The sequence below is a fragment of the Vidua macroura genome, chromosome 30, assembly GCF_024509145.1.
Source record: "Vidua macroura isolate BioBank_ID:100142 chromosome 30, ASM2450914v1, whole genome shotgun sequence".
NCBI classification, from domain to species: Eukaryota; Metazoa; Chordata; class Aves; order Passeriformes; family Viduidae; genus Vidua; species Vidua macroura.
The window spans coordinates 1,580,939-1,597,201 of NC_071600.1; the positions used below are offsets into that span (position 1 = coordinate 1,580,939).

General features: G+C 53.6%; 2 pseudogenes; one reads left to right on the plus strand and one right to left on the minus strand.

Moving 5' to 3' along the window:
• Nucleotides 1–16,263, minus strand: part of LOC128820668 (uncharacterized) — a 1,438,581-nt pseudogene that overhangs the window by 1,002,008 nt on the left and 420,310 nt on the right.
• Nucleotides 1–16,263, plus strand: part of LOC128820667 (uncharacterized) — a 2,212,279-nt pseudogene that overhangs the window by 462,520 nt on the left and 1,733,496 nt on the right.

The following is a 16,263-nucleotide window of genomic DNA, read 5'->3' on the forward strand; positions in this document are numbered from 1 at the left end:
AAAGCAGAGGAAAGAAGCAAAGGAAATGCTCAGGGCAGTTTGGGGGTGGCTGCCAAGCAGCCCTGGCTCTGAGCAACAGCGTCTGCAGTGGGACAGGAAACTCCCAGCTGATGGGAACAAACATTCTGGCTGAGTGCAGAGGCCAGGACAAAGCTGAGTGCTTTCCCTGGCGTCCCCCAGCCCTTCCTGGCCCCAGGGGCTGATGGCATTTGTGCTGCCTCAGGTTCATGTCCCCACAGCACCAGCACGGGGGTGCTCCCGCCTGCTGTGTGCAATGCAAACAGGGGCTCCTGAGCCAGCGCTGCCGTGTCTGTGCCTGCAAGGATGCGGCACCTGTGTGAGCTGGGGGAGAGGCCAGGGCTGCAGAGGGGGGATGTTGTTGGCAGCTCCATGAGGACGCTCTGGGACGCTGCCCTGGGCTGTGCAGCGCACTGGGGATGGATCAGCCCCTGCTCTGCTGCTCCTTCCCGTCTCCCCCAGGGCCCTGGCAGAGCACCAGCCGTGCTGTTTGCCCCCAGCCTGCCCACGGCCAGCCTGGGGCTGCTGACGGGGGTTTTCTGTGCTGAGCATTGGCCTGGCCGTGTTCTTGAGAGAGCCTGGGCAAGGAGCCTGGAGCCCCCAGGCCCTGGCCTGAGGCGTCAGCGCTGCCCCAGCAGTGCCCATGGCCTGTCCCTGCTGCAGCCCCGGCACTGCCACCCCCAGGACTGTGCCCAGCCCCGAGAGCACTCAGGCCCTGCAGCAACACCAGGGCCACCAGGGCAGCGGGGCAGGGCCACGGGAGCAGCACTGGCAACACCAAGTGCTGCTGCTGCTGCTGGGCACAGCTGCTGTGCCAGCACTGATCTGCCCCCAGCTCTGCACACAGACATTGCTGCTGCAGCTCCAGAGAAGGCAACAAAAGGGCAGCTCTGCAGAGAACTCTGCTAGGAGATCCTAGATTTCCTTTTAAGTCACCGAGAGCGCAGCCCCTCATTGACACTGTCTGTGGCCACAGGGAAGGTGGAGAGAACAAAATGAGAAGTGGCACAAACAATGACATTTCCTTGGGGAGAAGATGAAAAAAGTAAAACAAAGGAAAAAACGCCCACAACCAAAGCAACAAGTATCAAAAATGACTTTTATTACAAGTGAGTTGCTGAAATTGGTCAGCAGTTTAATGTTCCTGAAAGCCTCCAGTCATCAGTCTCCGCACTGCAGCCTTGAGCTCCTGGTTCCTCAGGCTGTAGATGAGGGGGTTCAGGGCTGGAGGCACCACCGAGTACAGAACTGACACTGACAGATCCAGGGATGGGGAGGACATCGAGGGGGGCTTCAGGTAGGCAAATGTACCAGTGCTGAGGAACAGGGAGACCACAGCCAGGTGAGGGAGGCAGGTGGAAAAGGCTTTGTGCCGTCCCTGCTCAGAGGGGATCCTCAGCACAGCCCTGAAGATCTGCACATAGGAGAAAACAATGAACACAAAACATCCAAAATATAGAAGAGCACTTAGCACAATAAGTCCAACTTCCCTGACTTTGGAGTGTGAGCAGGCGAGCTTGAGGATCTGTGGGATTTCACAGAAGAACTGGCCCAGGGCATTGCCATGGCACAGGGGCAAGGAAAATGTACTGGCCGTGTGCATGAGAGCATTGAGAAAGGCACAGGCCCAGGCAGCTGCTGCCATGTGGGCACAAGCTCTGCTGCCCAGGAGGGTCCCATAGTGCAGGGGTTTGCAGACGGACACGTAGCGGTCGTAGCACATGATGGTCAGGAGATAAAACTCTGTTGCAGAGCAGAAAACAAAAAAGAAGACCTGTGCAGCACATGCTGTGTAGGAGATGGTGCTGGTGTCCCAGAGGGAATTGTGCATGGCTTTGGGGACAGTGGTGCAGATGGAGCCCAGGTCGCTGAGGGCCAGGTTGAGCAGGAAGAAGAACATGGGCGTGTGCAGGTGGTGGCCGCAGGCTACGGCGCTGATGATGAGGCCGTTGCCCAGGAGGGCAGCCAGGGAGATGCCCAGCAAGAGGCAGAAGTGCAGGAGCTGCAGCTGCCGCGTCTCTGCCAGTGCCAGCAGGAGGAAGTGGCTGATGGAGCTGCTGTTGGACATTGGCTGTGGCTGCACATGGGCACCTGTTCATGGAGAAAGGACAGTGACAAGTCAGGAGAGGCTGCTTGGAGGCAAACCTGGGCCATTCCCTGTAGCCTGTCCCGCTGGGACTCACCCACCCTTGTTCCTGCTCTGGGCAAACCTTCACCCAGGTCCCTGCCTCAGCTCCAGCTGCGCTAGCTGAGTGTGCCAGGAGCAGCCAGGGCTGTGCGTGGGGGCTCTCAAGGAGCCATCCCTGCCCTGCTGCCTTGGGTTTGTGGCCATGTAGCAGAGGGACAAGGCTGGATATTCAGCATTTGTCAGGGGAATCACTTTTACTGCAGACTTGCTTGGTACCATCTGAACTGCCACATCTAGTGGACTTGGGTATCAGGGAAAAGATGTAGGGAATGTTTTTCCTACCCACACATCATTGCTGCCTCTCTGAGGTCAGAAATCCCCAGCATTCCTGCTGCACTCAGAGTTTGGCACTGAGAGATGGGAAAGGCAAAGTATTCCCAGTGGCTTAGGGAAGGTGAGGGGCTGGATGGGCTTGTTCCCAACTGCCCTGGCTTTGCACCTTTGGCTGCAATCAGAGCACAATCGCACTCCCGGGTTACCCTGGCATAAACCCAGAGCAGAGGGATCCCTGAATGTCTCACCCTCTCCAATGGTCTCTGGGCAAGGTCTCAGCACCCCCTTGTGCCAAGGACACTCACAACCCCCTTTGGCCAACCCAACAGCATTTCCTCAGCTGTGGCATCTCTGCACTTCCCTGTGGGACATTCAGGGATCTCCCAGAAGCCCTGGCACAGAGCTGCACCCAGGAGGGCAGCTCAGAGCTGGGAAGGGCACAGCAAGGAGATCCAGGGTGTGCCCATGATGGGATCTCAGGGAGGAGCTCAGCTCATTTGCCTTCCCATGGACTGCTTTGCCCACAGCCCCACAGGTCCCAGGGAAGCTTGGACACCCCATTCCCATGGACAGCCCTGCCTGGCAGGAATGCCAAGGGCAGTGCCTGACTCAGCTGCTGCAAATGCCAGAGCCTCCCTGAGAGCACCAGATAACAGTGACAATATCAGGGAAGTGCAGAAACAAGAGAAGATGTTGTGGTGCTGTGCCTGAGAGGGCAGGGCAGAGACAGCCGGGCACTCAGGACAGTGTTCCCGTGCCCAGCTGTGCCCAGCACCTCCCACACACCAACAGTGCCCTCCTGACCCAGCACTGCTCTGCTCAGCCCCCTCTGCTTCCCTGAGCATCTCCCTGGGCCTGGACATTCCCTCCTGAGAGGTGCCTTGTCCCTGCCAGTGCTCACAGAGCCCATCCCACCCCGTGTGCCCTCGGCCCGGCCCTACAGAAACCTGCCTGTGTGCAGGGCCCTGGCTGGGGCAGGGTCTGTGTGCAGCTGGGCAAGGGCAGCTCAGGAGAGCCCTGCTGGGCCCTGCCAAGGTGATGCTGCTGCTCTCCAGGGCTGAGCAGTGGCTGAAAGCCCTTTGGGAGGCTGCCAGCAGAGAGACTGACCACCCAAAGTCACAGTTCTGGAGTCTCTGTAAATGTTCAAACATTCCTTTGAGGATCCTGTGTGTCCCTTTCAACTCAGAATGTTCTGTCATTCTGGGATTACAATTCCTCTTCTGCTTCTCTCACCCCCCTGTTGTCTATAATCAAAAAAGAAAAAAAAAAAACAAAAACCCTTGCAACAGTGTTAGAGCAGTAAAGTAAAAAGCAGACCTTTATTGGAAGCTTCCAGGTGTCCCGGTGGGGATGAGGCACAATCAGCTCCTGATTTCAACAATTTATTAAGGTTAATTAATTAGGATATTTAAGAGGAACATCCAATAGGGGATTCAGTTGCCCCAGTAGCCCAACCCTGGGCCAACCTATTGGAGTAGGTCCAAGGGCTTCTTTGCCCCAGTGTTTTTTATCACTGCTCACATTCAAAACAAAAAATATTCTTGTAGGTCCTATTCCTGATGTTAAGACTACATTTAAAAATGTATTTAGACAGTCAGCTTATTGTTCTAAAACCTAAGAGATAGGTAGGAAATGTACTACAGTCAATTAAGTATTACAGTTATATAAGTATATAATAGTAGTGTAATAGAGTTAATTAAGAGTTTAATGAAGTAAGGATTATAGATTTATAACTATATAATAGTAATTTACAGAGCTATGAATATATGAAAGATGTATAAAAAGCAAAAATCTTTTTGTAACCACCCCAACTTTCCTATCCTTCTCCAAGCAGGAAATTGAAAACACTCTCAGGAAAGCTGCTGATCTTTACAGCAATCCCAGGCTTACCTTCTTTGGGAAGTGTCCTCCGGAGCTGTGCCCAGGCTGGTCTGGAGCTGGGAGCAGCCCTGCCCCAGCCAGCAGCTATTAGCAGCAGCACCTGCCCTGCTCAGGGTGGCTCCTTCCCCCCACAGCTTCTGGCCAGCGCTGGCAGCAGCTCCCCGGGCCGGCTGAGAGCTGTCCCTGGCAGGCAGCAGAGTCCCTGGCCCAGCACAGCGCCCTGGGCTGCAGGACCCTGCTCTGCAGGACAGCCCTGGGCACCCCTGGCTGCTCTGCACAAGAGACCATCAGAGAATGTACTCACAGGGGCTGTGGGCATTGGGATGTTCCAGCTGGAGGAGATCACTGCAGGAGCTGCAGCTGCATTGTCCTGCAGCCAGAGGTTCCTGTGCCAAGGGCTGGCAGTGATTCTGCCCCAGGCACTTCTCAGCACCTTCCCAGCCCTGACTGATTGAAGCTCTCTGTGCCTCTGGGCTGTGCCCGCGCTGGCTGCAGGCAGTGCCCCAGCCCTGCTGGGCTGGCAGAAGAGCTGCTCATCCAGAGAAATGTGCTTTTGAAGCTCTGCTTGCTTACCAGCATCACCCTCTGTGCCAGGAGCCCGGCCCAGCTCAGCAGCACAGACACAGCACAAGGACTTGAATGAGCCTCTGGGGCTTTGTGCTCAGGCCCTGAACATCAGGCCCTGAGAGGCAGCTGAAGAAACCTCTCCAGAACTCCCAAGTCAGAATCCAACTCCAAAGTTTCTTGGACTTTTAATGGGTCCCAGTGAGGGACACGAGTGAGAAAGTGTCCCCAGGCCCCAGGCAGAGCAGAGAACTGGAGGCACTGATGACAGGTGGGGACAAAGAGAAGCCCAGTCTTGGTGGCCTGGGGCACAGCAGGGTCTGTGCCACCAAGGGCTGTCAGGAGACACCTTGTCCTGAGGCCCTGGGGCCTCCTGGCACAGCCCCAGCCAGGCTGGGCACTGTCAGCCCCTTGTCCTGCCCTCAGCATCCCCCCCTAGCCCACATCCCAGTGGCCTCAAGGATCTGCTGGAAGGAGTCCCTGGGGAGCCTTTCTCAGGAATGGCCCTGGGGGCTCCACAGTGCTCCCAGGCACTGCAGTTTTTTCAAAGGACTTTGGCTTTGGCTTTTGCCTTGCAGTCTCTGAGAGCTTTCTGCAATCATGGCCTCCAATTATCTGCTGTAATTAGTCCCTGGAGATGCTTTGTCAGGAACAACACTCAGTGGAGCTCATTAATGCTTCAAGGTACTTTAGTTCTTTTAAGGTACTTGGTGTTTCCCTTTGGATACAGACTCTGAGAGGTTTGTGCAATCATGGCCCCAATTATCTGTTTTAACGAGTCCCTTGAGAGCTTTGGACTGACACTCAGTGGGGCTCATTAATACTTTGAGATAGTCAAGGTTTTTGAAGTACTTTGGATTTTCCTTTCCACAGTGACAGGTTTTTGTGCCATTTTGAGTCTCTGAGAGGTTTTTGTGCCATTCCTGGCCTCCAATTCTCTCATCCAAGGAGTCCATGAGGAGCCTGTGTTGGGGATGGACCTCAGTGGGTCCCATTAATGCTTTGAGACACTTTGGGGTATTCATCTGCCTTTGATTCCTGGAAAGGTTTGTGCAATCTCCTCTCAGGCCCTGAGGTTCCAGGGCTCAGCTCCAAATGCACCACAGGGCTCATTAGGATCAAGCAAGTCCTGACAGACCATGGCTCTGCCTTGATTTCCCTCTGGTCTGGGGCAGTTTATCAGGAAGTTTCTGTAGTGGTTTTGGTTCACCAATTTGAGATTCCTTGGCCAATGCATTAATTAGTGTGGTGGGTTCAGTGCTGGCTAATTACCAATGCATTCACTAGAATATACTTACTCATTTCCTCCTGTGAGATAGGATTAGGAGAAAGGCAAATTGGGCTCAAAACTTTAAAAGTTATGAAGAAAGGTTTAGTATAGTAAGTAAAAGAAAGTGTAATAAGAAACAGAACAGAACTCAGAGCATTTCCTCTCTCCATGCAACCTGACCATGTTAAAGGAAAACCCTAAAATTTTCAGTCAGTTTACCACCTCTAGAATAGTCTCTCTTCAGTTCACTTAGGGAGAGAAGTTCCTCTTGTTAATCTTATGGAGACTTCTCTACAAGAAAACAGTTTTCTCATGTCTTTTCATTTCCACAGATAGCACCCACTGGGAAAAACTGAAATCATGAAGTCCCTCCCATTTTTTCACAGCTTTTCCCACAGCTGTGTTTTTGGGCCATGTCAACTTACAGGGTATTGGTTTAAAGATGAGCTGTTTAAGAGCAAACGTTCTCTTCATCTATTTCTGAAATCATCTTCATCTGTGGGAACAGAGGTCTTCTTCTCTCCCTGAGGGCACAGGGTCTCATCTCTCTGCTCTCTTTCAATGTTCAGACTTCTCATGGGATCACAGCAACTTCAACATTTGCTTACTTTAGCATGGAGGCCTTTGCTGAACAAGTCATCTCCCCATTCTTTTCAATGCGTTATAGGGAAAAAGAGAATCTGATGCATGAATTACATTCTTCTCCATAGCTTTACCAGAGGATTTCAGCCCCAAGATCAAGGCATCTCCTCATTCCTCCCATCTGGGACTCAACTTCCTCTTCACTGACCTCGGTGTCTTCCCGTTGCTCCTGTGTGTGCCTGCACTTTGTCCTTTTCTCTCACTGGAGGGAGGATGGAAGCACAGGAAGAGTCAATATCTCAGCCGGGGCCTGCAGATGGTTGCGTGAGCCCGGCCGGGCTGGGTCCTTGCGGCCGGAGCTGTTTTCCCATGGAGGTTTGTGCAGCGGCTGCGCTGGGGCTGTGTCAGGCTGGGCGGCGCTGGGGGCAGGGCCAGGATCTCAGCAGCCAGGCCAGAGCAGAGCAGCAGCACGGCCGGGGCCGATGGCTTCTCCTGGCCCTGCCCGCTGGTTGCGGGCCAAGCCCAAGGGCGGCAGAAGCTTGGCCGAGCCGGCCCGGCCCGGGGCTGCTCCTGGGGCCCGGCGGATCCTGGCTGGGCCCGGGCTGGCGGCGGGGCAGGGCTCGGCAGCGGCCAGATGTCAGCAAGCGCAGCCATGGCCCGGCCCGGCCTCGGCCCCGCGGCCTCCCCTCCCCTGCCCGGCAGCCGATGGGGCCTGGCGGGCTCCCTGGGAAGGGGCCCGGCCCCACGGCAGGAGCCGCCCGGCCCGCCCCGGCCCAGACGGGGGCTGGCCCGGCCTTGGCACCTCTGTGCTGGCCAGAAGGGAAAGAGACCCAGCCAGGCTTCTTCCTCTTTAACTTCTGTCTTCACAGAGGCGTGTGCAGTTTCCTTAGTGGTTTAACAGATTGTCAGCTCTCAAAGCTAATTACTGATTGCTTTTTTTGTCAGACACAGAGGAAACTGCTAGAAGCTTCCCTTAGAACTTCACTTCCGTGATGGAAAACCACCACAACAGCACAGAGCACAGAGCTCTTTTGTCCGTATGTAGTGGTCATGTGCCTGATGCCTCAAAATCCCACCTTGGGAGATCTCTGGGCACTCTCCAAGGAGTTTTCAAATGAAAACATTCAGCTCATAGTCTCAGAAAATCACCAGAGGACAGGGCCAGACTGACCTGTCTGTCCTGGCTACTTTTGTCTGGGAACAATCCTTGGATATATCGAATATGGGAGGCTAAATTCTAATTTTGGCCATGGTCCCTTGGCAAGAAGTCTGGTTTTTTTCTATAGCAAGGAAGGAACAGAGCCCCAGTGTTTCAGGGGCAGATGGGAGGTGACCACCAGAGGCCAAGGCCAGCCAGAGATGCCAGATTTTGTTCTGAGAGATACCCTTAAAAATAGGAATTTTTTTAGGGAGGGTACCAATTCTGGCAATGGGCATCTGAAAAGAGGGTCAGTTCTTTTCCATAGCAAGGAAAGCACGGAGCCCCAGTGCTCCAGGAGCTGATGAGAGACAGCCCTTGGCATTCCAAGATCAGCCAGACCTGTCAGGTGGCCCCTGGGAGGCCAAGCCAGCCAGACCTGTTCCATGTTCCCTCGGTTCCATGGGGCCCCACAGTGTCTCAATGGTCCCTTGCTCCCAGGAGGCCCTGAGGTGTCACAATGCCCCCTTGGTGACACGAGGCCCTGAAGGGTCCTCATGGTCTCCATGGTTCCATCAGGCCCCACAGAGTCATGATGGTCTCTGGGTCCATGAAGCCCCGCTGTGTCACCATGGCCCCTTGGTTCCATGGGCTCCAGTGGTGCCACAATGATCCCCTTGGTTCCATGAGGTGCCCACAGTGTCACAGGGATCTCCATGGGAAGGAAAGAACCGAGCCCCAGTGTGCCAGGGGCAGTCACCAGAGGCCAAGGCCAGCCAGACTTGATGGTACTGGCAGATTTTGGCTGGGAACAACCCTTGGATATAGGGAATTTTGGAGGAGGAATCCCAATTTCAGAGATGGACACCTGGAGGAGAAACACAATTCTTTTCCATGCAAAGAAAAGCACGGAACACCGGTGCTTGAGGGGCAGATGAAAGGCGGCCATCAGAGGCCTAAGGCAGCAAGACGTCTCTGTCCTGATAGCTTTTGTCTGAAAGCAACCCTTGGATATAGGGAATCTGGGAGGTGGAACACTAATTTTGGCCATTTCTGCATAGATAAGAAGGATGGTTCTATTCCATAGGAAGGAAAACACTGAGCCCAAGTGTTTCAAAGAAAGAACACGATAGAGATGGGGCTCCTGGGAGGCCAAGCCAGCCAGACCTGTTTGTCCTGGCAGCTTTTGTCGTGGAGGGATCTTTGGATATATGGAATTTGGGAGAAGGAATCTCAGTTTTGACCACGGACACCTTAAAAAGAAGGGCAGTTCTTTTCCATAGGAAGGAAAGCACCGAGCCCCAGTGTTTGGAAAGCAGGTGAGAGGCAGCCCCCAAGAGGCCAAGGGCAGCCAGACCTGTCTGTCCTGGCTGATTTCACTGGGGAGCAATCCTTGGATGTACAGACTTTTGGAGGTGGAATCCCAATTTTGGCCATGGGAACCTGGTCACGATTGGATGATTAATTTTTGTGCAGGAAAGAAGAGCATGAAATCCATTTGTTCTGGAAGAAGATGAGAGGTGGCCACCCTTAGGCGAAGCCAGCCAACCTGTCTCTCCTGTCATCTTTCATCTAGGGGCTATCCATGGACACTGGGCATTTTGGAGGTGGAATCTCAATTTTTGCCGTGGGTGCCTGGACAGGAAGATGAGTTCTTTTCATTAGGAAGGAAAGCACAGAGCCCCAGTGTTTCAGAGGCACATGAGTTCCAGCCTTCAGGAAACCAAGGCAGCCAGACTTGTCAGTCCTGGCAGCTTTTGTCTGGGAGCTATCCTTGGATATAGGGAATTCTGGAGGCAGATGCCCAATTTTGGCCATGGGTGCCTGGTCGAGATGGATGGTTTTTCCTATAAGAAAGAAAAGCACATGGTCCCAGTGTCTCAAAGGCAGATGAGAGGTGGCCCCAGGTGGCCAAGGCAGCCAGACCTGTTCCATGTTCCCTTGGTTTCGTGGGACCCCACAGTGTCACAATGGTCTCCTTGGTTCCATGAGGCCCTGGAGTGTCACAATGTCCCCCTTGCTTCTGCAGTGTCACCATGGCCCCGTGCTTCCATGAGGCCTTGCAATGTCACAATGGCTTTGTGGTTCCACAAAGCCCTGATGTGCACAATGGCCCCTCGGCTCCACGCGCCCTCGCTGTGTCACAACGGCTCCTCTGTGACACTGCGGGCTCCACAAGGTCACCATGGACCCTTGGTTCCTTGGGGCCCCCGAGTTCCACAATGGTCTCCTTGATTCCATGAGGCAGCACAGTGTCACAATGGCCCCTTGGTTCCATGGGCCCAAGAGTGCCACAGTGATCCCTTGGTTCCACAACTTCCCACAGTGTCACACTGGCCCCTTGGTTCCATGAGGATCTGGAGTGTCACACAGCTTTGTGACATTTGTCCTTGCTGCCCCTCACATCCCACTGCCCCACAAACAGCCCCGAGCCACCCGTGAGGGACAGGCCCTGCTGTGCCAGGCTGGGCTCAGGGCTTGGCCTTTCTGCTTCCCCCAGCCAGCCCAGGCCTTGCTCAGCATTGCAGTTCCCTGCTCTGAGCCTTTGGCTCCCTGCAGTCCTGGCCTCAAGGAGCTGCTCTCACCAGTCCCTGGGGAGCCTTTGGCAGTGCCTGCCCTCAGTGGGGCCCAGTGATGCTCCAAGGGCCTTGGAGTTTTGCTTCTGACTCCCTAAGAAGCTTCTTCAACCTTCTCTCTGTGCCTGAGGGTCCTGGAGTCAGCCTCAAATCCACCGTGGGGATCATCAAAATACAGAAAGCCTTTGGGGGCACCTTGTCTTCCTTCAATTGTCTTCAAATCTCCAAGCCTTGTGAAGCTGATTGGAGTCAGTCTCAAACTGGGTTAAGGAAAAAGATTTCAAAGTGCACCTCATGACTTCTTTTCTTTAATCAAGTGAGTATTTTTTTATTTTCCAGTTCAGAGAAGAGCTGATAGAAGCATTCCCCAGGTGATCTTGATGCTGAATGTCTCCTTAGGAGGTCTGGGCATGTAGAAGAATGAGCCCCTTGAGGGCTGACCCTGTTTGGACAAGCTGCTCCTCAGCCCCAGCCTCAGCATGTCTGACATGGCCCACCTGGCACTGACATCCCTGTGCCCTGCAGCAGAACCTTGTCCCTGAGCTCTGCAGCTCCATGTCCCAGCCCACTGCACGTGTCCCACGTGCTCTCCTCAGGGCTCTGCCTGCACACAGGCCCAGGAGAAGTTTTCCTCTTGATAAGGAAAGAATGGAAAAGCCTGAGCAGGTTTCCTGAACAACAAACCCCACTCAGGAAGCACCTGCTCAGTACAGGCTGCCTGGAATGGTGTCACCTTTCTACAAGGGACAGTGTGGCCAGAAATGATCTCTGGAAGCAGAATTCTCTGAGTCGTTCAAATGAATTCTCTGTCCCTGTCCTTTCCCTGGATCTCTGTTGCAGATGGAAGCTGCTGGTACCATCCTCACCTTTAACCTCTCTTTTGGATGCAAACAGATGTTCCCAGCTGTGTTAAGCAGGATTTGCTCCATGTTTCTATAAATCTTTTGTATTCCCCATGGAACGAAGGGGCCATTTTGGCACTGAGGGGGTGACGTGGAAGCAAGGAGTCAATTGTGACCCTGGGGTCCCATGGAAGCAAGGGGCCATGGTGACACAGCAGGGCCACGAGGATCCAGTGGTCCATTGTGACACTGTGGATCCAAGGAGACCATGGAGACACCCCCAGAACCTCATGGAACCAAGGAGCCCATGGTGACCCAGCAGGGCTGCATGGAGCCAATGGCCCATGGTGACACTGCCCATCCAAAGAGGCCGTTTGGACACTGGGGAAGCTCATGGAGCCAGGTAGGCCATTGTGACACTGAGGAACTTCATGCCACCAAATATCCATGGTGACACAGCAGGGCACCATGGGAACCCAGGAACCGCTGTTGGCAGTGCGGAAACTCATGGAACCAGGGGCCCTTGTGGCACTGCAGAACCAACACAGCTGCTGCACCTTGTCCCCGGGCCCTGCACGGCTCCTTGGGAGGCACGGCAGGGGCAGCACCCTGGGAGCCTTGGGAATGCCCCTCTGGGATCCATGGCACACGCTCCCAGGGGCTGGAATTCCAGTTCCCGGCCAGGAAAAGATCCTCCTGCCCTTGAAGGCAAAGCTCTTAACAAGGAGCCAGGAGCCAAGTGGAGCAAGATCCTACAGTGACATTTCACTGCCAGCCTTCATAACTTCACCCATGGTGGTTGTAGCTCCTGGATTGGGAATGAAATCAGGGCAGGGCCTTTGGTGGGAGCTGCCCTGGGTCAAGGGAAACACTGAGGGAGAAACAGAGCAGGCAATGAGAGGCAGGAGAGAAAAGAGGACCCAAACACAATCAGCTGAGAAGGCGGCACTCGGGAAAACAAACCAGAACTGATGGACAATGAATGGGACAGGAATCAATAATTCTGAAAATTTTATTTACTGCTAAAATACATCCCACCCCCCCAGTCCCACACAACCCCAATCCCACTGCTCCAAATTTGGATCCCACTTCTCCCAGTCTTCTTCCAACCCCATCTCGCCCTAGAGGCTAAGGAATTGAGTAATTTTGGCATGAGATTGAGGTTATTTGAGGTTAGAACAAGCCATTTTTAGATGGGATTGAGACTATTTTGGGGTAAGATTGCGTTGTTTTCAGTGGGACTGTTGTTTGTTGTTTGGAATGCAGAGAGATGAAGAACACTGCCCAAAATCCCCCAAGGACCAACAAGTCTTCCATAATATGTCCCCAAACTATAAATTCCCCCTCAATTAGCTGTGTAATGCTGAGACTTTAAACATCTCTGACAAATTTCTTTCTTTTTGGTCCTTTTTCAGGTGTTTTTAAGGGATGAAGATAGATCAGAAGAATATTAGGGCCATACCAAAAGGATAACCAGCTAGGTGTCTTCCCAACATGGATCACAGGGAATGTGGGTCACTGGGGCTCTGACCAACGTGGATCCTCCCATGGGGGATGGAGTTGGAGCAGTGCACAAAGCTCTTCCTGCAGTTGGGGCACTTGCAGGGCTTCCCTTACCGGTGGGTCTGCTGGTGTCAGGTCAAGGCAGAGCTGCTGGAGAAGCTCTTCCCACACTGGGGACAGTCGTAGGGCCTCTCCCCGGTGTGGATGCGCCGGTGCCTGATGAGGTGGGAGTTGTGCTTGAAGCCCTTCCCGCAGTCGGGACAGAGCAAGGGCCTCTCCTTGGTGTGAACCTGCTGGTGCAGGAGGAGATGGGAGCTGGTGTGAAACCTCTTCTGGCACAGGGCACACTCATAGGGCCTCTCCCCAGTGTGGGTCCTCTTATGGCAGATCAGGCTTGAGCTCTGGCTGAAGCTCATCCCACATTCCCCACACTCGTAGGGCCTCTCCCCGCTGTGGATGCGCTGGTGCTTGACGAGGGTGGAGCTGTGCTTGAAACCCTTCCTGCAGTCAGGGCAGCGGAAGGGCCTCTCCTCTGTGTGAATCCGCTGATGCACAAGGAGACTGGAGCTGGTGTGAAAGCTCTTCTGACACTCGGGACACTCGTAGGGCCTCTCCCCAGTGTGGACCATTTGGTGGATGATCAGCTTGGACCTCTGGCTGAAGCCCTTCCCACATTCCCCACATTTGTATGGCCTTTCCCCACTGTGGATGATCTGGTGGCTGATCAAGTAGGACCTTCGGCTGAAGCTCTTCCCACATTCCCCACACTCGTAGGGCCTCTCCCCAGTGTGGATGCGCTTGTGCCTGATGAGTTGGGAGATGTAGCTGAAGCCCTTCCCACACTCCCCACACTCGTAGGGCCATTCCCTGGTGTGGATCATCTGGTGGCAGATCAGGTTGTTGCTCCGCCTGAAGCTCTTCCCACACTCCAAGCACTTGTGGGGCTTCTCCCCATCATGGAGCTGCTCATGGACCACCAGCTCTGAGCTCTGCCTGGAGCTCTGCCCACCTTCCTGGCCCAGGGTGGGTCTTTCCTCCTCAGAGCACCCTGGGCTGGCTTTGCAGCCCCTCCTCCTGTGGGATCTCTGGGGATTTTCCTCCCCGTTGGATTCCTGCGCTGTGGAGCTGCTCAAAACGGCCTCTGCCATGAGGTTCTGCCATGGGGATTTGTCCTCCCTGGTCTCCATCCGCAGCTCCTTGTCTGGGGGAGGAAGGACAAGGAGAGGATGGGATTTGCCTCCGTGCCAGAGGGAAGGGGAAGGAGATCCCCCCAGTGTGTCCCCGGCAGGATGGCATCGGCAGCGGGTTTGTCCTGCAGCCGGGGGCTGTGCTGGGCTGCGAGATGGAGCAGGAGAGAGGGGGAAAGGGGCACTGACTTCCTCCTCACCTGCCTGGGTGTCCTGGGGCATCTTCCTCATCCTTGCAGCCTTATCCTCCATCTGGTGAAGGTTTGGCAATGGGAAATTCTGTTTTGGGAGGAAAAGAAGAGATGAGAACATTGAGTTTTGTGCTGGTTTGGAGCAAATCAGTCTAAACGAGAATTACAATTTAATAAGAAAATTAGGATGAAGGCAATGATCCAGAAACACTGCCTTAATCTGACCGAGTCAGGATATATCCTGACACCCCGTTGGGCAGGGTGGTGGTAGCAGTCTGATGAAATGGTGGCTGCAGTCCTGTTGGAGTGATGAACGTGATTCTGTCAAAGCGGGGATCCTGTAGAAGGGTCTGGTCTTCCTCTGAAGGTCCAGCGGTGCTTATGGAGCTCTTGTCCTCTGGGAATCCAGTAGGCAAGGTGCTTCTGGTGTTGCAAGGGTGAGATTATATCCAGGCAGGAATGCTTGGTTCCTCCCCCTGGGCGGAGCATCCCAGAATGGGATGATGTAATTTTATCAGTCCTGCAGTGACACTCAATGGCCCATGAACAGAAGATGGCCCCTGGAGGGCGTTATCAGGGCTGAGTCATGGCAGAGATAAAGAACACTGCCCCACCTGTTTATCACAGTTCATGAAGATGGTGACTGAAAACACACTTTTGGTGACATCCCTCTTCTGAGGAACTTGTTCTTTCTGGAGGAACTCTTGGAACAGCTTGGACACAGCTTCCTCTGAGGGACTTGTGGGAGAACTTATGAGGAAAATGGCTGTTGTGGGCGGCCAGTGTAAACAAAATATTTTGTTGTTCTTCCTTGAAAAGTTTGTTAAAATCCCTGGATTAAAGGGAGGAAATGATACCAGCAAGACTGACAAGGATCATTCACCCCAAGCTGAGCAAGACAAGGCTGCCAAAAGTCCTACAAAAAGCCCAGCTCATGTAGGAGCGCTGACATACAGACCCACTTCATAACTACCCCAAGTTGTGGAGTCTATTTATTTATTCCGCGTATCGCTTCAATGCCCTTTTAAAGTTTTGAGCCTATTTTGCTTTTCTCCTAATCCTATCTTAGCGCTGGAAATGAGTAAGTATAATCTAGTGAGTGCACTGGTAATTAGCCAACACTGAACCCAGAACACTAATTGATGCATTGGCCGAGAAATCTCAAATTGGTGAACCAAAACCACTACAGAAAACTTCCTGATGAACTGCAGTAGAGAAGAGGGAAATCAAGGCAGAGCCATGGTTTGTCAGGACTTGCTTGATCCTAATGAGCCCCGTGGTGCATTTGGAGCTGAGCCCTGGAACCTCAGGGCCTGAGAGGAGATTGCACAAACCTTTCCAGGAATCAAAGGCAGATGAATACCCCAAAGTGTCTCAAAGCATTAATGGGACCCACTGAGGTCCATCCCCAACACAGGCTCATCATGGACTCCTTGGAGGAGAGAACTGGAGGCCAGGATGCCACAGAAACCTCTCAGAGACTCAAAATGGCACAAAAACCTCTCAGTGTGGAAAGGAAAACCCAAAGTACCTGAAAAAAGTTGAGTACCTCAAAGCATTAATGAGCCCCACTGAGTGTCAGTACAAAGCTCTCAAGGGACTCGTTAAAGCAGATAATTGGAGCCATGATTGCACAAACCTCTCACAGAGTCTGTATCCAAAGGGAAACACCAAGTACCTTAAAAGAACTGAAGTACCTTGAAGCATTAATGAGCCCCACTGAGTGTTGTTCCTGACAAAGCCTCTCCAGGGACTAATTACAGCAGATAATTGGAGGCCATGATTGCAGAAAGCTCTCAGAGACTGCAAGGCAAAAGCCAAAGCCAAAGTCCTTTGAAAAACCTGCAGTGCCTGGGAGCATTGTGGAGCCCCCAGGGCCATTGCTGAGCAAGGCTCCCCAGGGACTCCTTCCAGCAGATCCTTGAGGCCACTGGGATGTGGGCTAGGGGGGGATGCTGAGGGCAGGACAAGGGGCTGACAGTGCCCAGCCTGGCTGGGGCTGTGCCAGGAGGCCCCAGGGCCTCAGGACAAGGTGTCTCCTGACAGCCCT